Source organism: Ictidomys tridecemlineatus, unplaced genomic scaffold, assembly GCF_052094955.1.
Source record: "Ictidomys tridecemlineatus isolate mIctTri1 unplaced genomic scaffold, mIctTri1.hap1 Scaffold_39, whole genome shotgun sequence".
Taxonomy (NCBI): domain Eukaryota; kingdom Metazoa; phylum Chordata; class Mammalia; order Rodentia; family Sciuridae; genus Ictidomys; species Ictidomys tridecemlineatus.
Window position 1 is genome coordinate 1,026,909 of NW_027522555.1, and position 5,327 is coordinate 1,032,235.

A 5,327-nucleotide genomic window follows, 5' to 3' on the forward strand; every position below is an offset into this window, starting at 1 on the left:
CCCTTAATGGCGGTTCCTTCGCAAGCTGCCTCTGGCCACCGCAGAGGAAGAGGCGAATCGTGGTTAGGGACCAGCCTGGAAGGATCGTGGTTAGGGCTCAGACCCACCTGAGGTGGGGGCAGCTGGCTGGCCACTTGGCATTGCGTCTGCCAGCGCCTCCCCCCCCCCCCCCCCCCGCAAGCCCAGTTTCTGCACTCCGCACCTAGAAGGGACTTCTGCTTTTGAATGAATACATTTTAAAACAATTTCCCTCCTCCCCCCCTTTCAAGAATGAGAAATTTGGGGGTCGTGGCAAGGAGTCCTAGCTAAGGAGTATCTGCTTGAAGCCTTCAGGTTATCCAGTGACTTTGTGAACACGTGAGTTAATTGATCACCCGGCATTGTATGTCCCTTGAAGTACCCAGAGAATTTGGTGGAGGAAACAAAGCGACACCCCCATGTCAAACAATAACTTTTATTTTATACTTCTCTATATTTTGTAGCAAATCTTTTTTTTGCTGAATTTAATTTATAATAAACTTTTTAAATTACATCTCTTTTTTTAAAATCAAGGCTCTATTATGTCAAAATCTTTTTTTAACTATATTTTAGATTAACATTTAACATCCCCCCCCTTGTGATCTATACCACTGGATATTCAGGTATTACTGTATGTGTAACAGCTAAAACGAGAGAGGAGGGAAAATAAAGGCAGTGGATTTGAAAGATGCATCAGCAACAGCAGGTAAAGCTAACCCCTCAGTGACCTTAGCAGCATTGCTTCTCACACCTTTTACCATGATGCCAGAGTTACCACAATCCCTTCCTCTCTCCCTCCTACCCATAAAAAACCTAAAGCCAATAATCTGTCATTTTGCTTTCTGGAGGAGAAATGTGCAGTGGAAATGATCAAAACAAGATACTGTGGAAGAAAGACGTGAGCGTGAATTATTCACCATATGCTTCCCAGGTGGACATCTCTCTTGAATTCATTCCCCTGGCCTTCTCCTCTCCTCGATTTCCTATTAGGAGGAGCCCATCATTTTTCATGTGATTAACATGATTAATATAGTAGGTGGCCCAGGGCCGTTCCTGAGATTCTTTTGCCAAAAAAAAATTAAAAATTAAATGGGGGTGAGTTGCCGTTTTCATATTTCTGTGTGAAGACGGACTAAAGCTGAGGTCCGATTTTGGCTGTGCTTGCTCGCTCACTGATTGGTAACATCTGGCAAATTAAAACACAAGAAATCAAACGAAATTAGAAAAAAAAGAGAATCAGGATTTCCCACAAACCTATTATAAGTGTTTTTTTCAGCATCACAGAGAATCACAACATCCCCAAAGAACGAATGGATCTTCCTCTCGATTTCCGGGAGCATAAAGTGAGTGTGGGTGGGCGCGGAGGGGAGCTGGCTTAGAAGGAGAGCCAGGTCGCTAAAGCTGCCGAGAGAGACACCAGGAGAACTGGGAGCGTCGGGAGCAGGGGCCCCGCCGCCCGGTTGCCGCTGCCGCAGAGTTCGAATAAGCTGCCTTGGATGTTGAGGTTTTTGGATTCTTTTCTCAGTTTATCCCACATATCTTTCGCCCCTTCCTGGCAATCCGTCAGGGCTGTGACCGTGCAGCTGTGGAAATCCTCCCAGTATCTGGCGAGGAACAGAACAAAACAGAAGAAGTAGGATCATTTGGGGGCGCGGGGAGGACCCTGGACCTGCGCCCTGGAGACTCCCTCTCTCACGGCCTCCTCGCCCATCTGCCAGGGCGCGCCCCTTCCTACTTGCTCGCCGCAGCCCTGGCTCTAGGGCTGAGCCAGGTCTCGACTCCTCGTCGGACCTCGGCCCATGCCAGAAGCGCTGTCAAAGCGGCTCGGGCGCCCCTTCACCTAGGTGGCTCCCCCTCTAGCTCGCCTGTGGCGGATTCAGCAGCCGGGTTGCACCCGCTGCAACTGCGCGGGCACACCTCGGGCTTCGCCAATAGATTGCTCTCCCTCCTTGGGGAAGGCTGGGAAAACAGTGCTAAGCCTTGCAAGCTGCCGCCCATTAATGCCTCTTAGCTTGCAAGATGGGTTACTTGCTCGGGTATGGCCTTCCTCTCTTGGCTTCTCACATTCTGCTCCCCCTCGCCCCTTCTGTCTCCCTCCTCCTCGCTGTGGTACTCTCGCCTTCGCCCTCCATCTTTCCCACTCCCTCCCCCACCTCCGTCTTTTGTTTCCCTTTTCTCCTCATTTTCCCTCTTTTCGGTTTCCCCTTCCCTACGTTTTTCTTCTCTTCGGTCCCCCTACTTCCTCTTTCTCTGCCTCTCCACTTGCTTCGGTCCTCCAAGGCCCTCCCGCCTGGCCCTCCACAGTCCCGCAGCTCAGATTTCATCCAGAGACTCCTGCCTGCTTCTGCCCTGCCCAGGTCGGTGAGTGGTAGTGCCTGGCACCTGGCGCCCGCTCCAGGGCTTTCTCCCGCTTTGGCAACCCCCAGCGCCCCAGGCCTGCGCGCTGCATGCTTCCTCTTCCAGTCTTTCAGGTGGGCTTAGACCCCAGAGGTCCTCGCCCCCACCGCCTTCGGAGTGTAACCATGCCCACCGTTGCCAGCCTTCTAGGACCCAGCTCTTCGTCCTCCCCTTCTGGTCATTTCTCGCAGCAGAGTTTTTAACAGCACTTCCTCCTCCCAGGCTGGGCTGGGCTCCTAGCCCCGCCCCGAAAACCTTCATCCAACCTGTCTTTCTTTTTCTTTCTTTCTTTCTTTTTTTTTTATTGTCCCCCTTTCTTCTGAAAACCCAAAATAGATCCCGAAACTAAATATAATCCTAAGCCGTGATCGATTCCTGGGGCGCTGTCTCCTTTCGGAGCTGGGTCGATCTGTGTGTCTTGGTAACTCCAGGCTGGCTCCCACTTCAACCTGGCCCTGGGAGTCAGAGAAAACAGCAGCAGCCCTCCAGGCAGTTTGGTTATATGTACTCCTCTCTCCCTCTTCTGTGGCCCGACTGGACGGTAAGCATGTTGAAGGCAACCATAGTGTTTGATTTATCCTTATTTGCACTCCCACCCCATCTTCTGGCTAATAGGGAAGATATAAATGTTGGGTTGCCTTGGTTCAGACTGTCTTCTCATGACCCCTGTTGAGTCTCTAGTTTATGAGGACTAAGGAGGGCAGGGTGTAGGACTTTCAGGATTGTAATACATAGCAAGATTTTGGCACACCAAGAAGCCCAGGGACAGCTCTCCTGTGGAGCTCCTGTGTAATTGCACCTCCCAAAGGATTTCTAAATTACTGCTTTCTTTATGTACCCCAAGATGGGGATAGGGCCTTCCTAGAAGAGAAACACTCCTAGAGATAAAAAAAAAATATTCACTTGGGGCTGGGAGAGGTGCACTTTATCCTGTGGAACAATTAGCACCACCAAGTGAATGAGGCCTGGGCCTAACTATGGCCTGCAACCTCAGGGAGGGGCCTTCTCACTCCAGGTTTTCCAGGACCAAAGTCCTGCTAAAATATTTAAATAGCTTGAAAGTTCCAGAAAATGGCAGAGGCATTGGTAATTCCTTTATATGTAACCTTGGCATGCCTTAGGAGATACATTCTTACTTTTAACCAGACATTTGGAATTAAGTATTTGTTCCTACTCTGATAAGAAGGTAGCAGCCACTTAGCTGCTGTGGCTCCAGGTGGGCAATAGGGTATTCAGGGAAGTATGTAGCATGATTGACCTTCATTCAGTTGTAATTGAAATAAACTCTTCCCAGTTAGGGAGAGAAGATTTCTTCACAGTATAAAAAAAAAAGCCTGGAAAATGGTCATTTCAACGTCTGGGAATAAGGGATACCTCTTGCCTTGACTGTATCGGGAGGGTCATTATAGAGGTGGCAGAAAGCAGCTGGTTTTGAAAAAAATAAAGGCAGTGTCTGTTGCAGAGTTTGGGGAAATTTCTAAGGTCTGCAGCAAATTTCTAATGTCCCAGGTCCGCTGCAACAGTGCTGTGCTGGTTACCTCATTTGCTAGTGGGAGCAGACTTTCTAGCTAATCTCTGAGAAAACACCTCTGGGCCTGGCCATGAAGTCTCTCTCCCCTTCCTTTGGACCTGCACCTTCTGCAATCTGAGGAGACAGTGCAGATAGGGAAAGGGGTGGGAAAAGCATGGAGGATGGCTACCTCTAGCATAGGAAAGGACTACAAACTTAGCACAGTCACCAGACAGCCCAGACATTCTCCTCTTGGGCAGTCATTGCTACACAATAAAATATTATTTCAGCCCTTCTCCCAGAAACTGGAAGCCAGGGCCTCCTTGCTTGCACTGCATTTTCTTGGTGTGTTTTGAAAGGGCCATATATCAATGAAAGTGGAGATAATAGGCCAGTGACTATAGCCTCTAGGTAAATCTAGAATTACCCCCCAAAGGTCCTCAAACCCAAACCAACTGTTCAGGGTATTCAGCAGGTCACTTATCCTTGAGAGAGGTAATAATTAAAGTTTGCCTCAAAGCAGAGATTCTGCGGAATGAGGAACTGGTAGCAGGGTTCCTTGCCCCAGGCCTTCTCTCAGGTGGACTGGGTGCATGCACCTCATGTGAGCCCATGAGGCTGCTGGGAGCTGGGATCAGGCCACTGTGGGGTTCTTTCTCTGTAGTCCACCCCAGGCTCTGGAGTTTCCTAAACCAGAGGACTGGGCCTAGGGACCAGAGGGCTTGTCCGCAGGTCTGGGCCTGGGGGTGAGAGCCAGAAGGCGAGAGTGTGCAGATTTACTCTGGCACTGTATGCTGAGCTCAGGCGGGAGGTGCGGCACTCTGACCTCAGCAGCGCCCCCAGAAGAGAACCCCAGCGGACCAGAGAGGACACTTACGTGCACAAGGTCTTGATGTTCGTCTTGTTTTGTCCAAGCCCTGCGGGTAGTTGGCCATACTGTCGCCCAGCTTGAGCAAACAGTCCGAAAAGCCCTTAAAGACTGCATCACACTTGCCCGCTGCTCTCAAGGCCTGCACCAGGTACGCTTCGGGGGAGGAGGGTACACTGGTCAGCAGCGCCTTGACCCTGCCCTGATGCCCCAAGGCCCTCCCTGGTGTCCCCGACTTCTTGCTGCCTTGCCCCATGGAGCTGTGTCTCTCATGGCCCAGCCTCGGGAAGCACCGGTGTCAAAGGTGACCTAAAGACTTGGCCTGGGGATGGCCGGCCGATATCCACTCAACACGACTCTGGTGCGCACCGTCTGTGCATGAAGGAATGTGGGTTGAGTGGGAGAGAGGAAAGTCCATTCCTTCCAGCTCCCTCCTGAATCGAGCTCTGTATCTTTTTCTGTTTCTATCGCCCCCCTTTTCTCACCTCCCTCATCTCTTTTATTTCTCTGTCTCCTCACTCCCTCCTTCGTCTC

At 50.7% G+C, this 5,327-nt stretch overlaps 1 long non-coding RNA gene across 2 annotated transcripts; it reads right to left on the bottom strand.

The window, feature by feature from the left end:
- Window positions 1-851: 851 nt before the first annotated feature.
- On the bottom strand, window positions 852-4,997 carry LOC120891210 (uncharacterized). 2 transcript variants are annotated; one of them, XR_013433096.1, is made up of 2 exons: window positions 4,803-4,997; window positions 852-1,622 (listed from the first exon to the last, which is right to left on the bottom strand). It is a non-coding gene; the product is annotated as an uncharacterized LOC120891210 (long non-coding RNA). The 2 variants fall into 2 exon arrangements; XR_013433095.1 differs by lacking the exon at window positions 4,803-4,997 and adding an exon at window positions 3,954-4,042.
- Window positions 4,998-5,327: the final 330 nt, after the last annotated feature.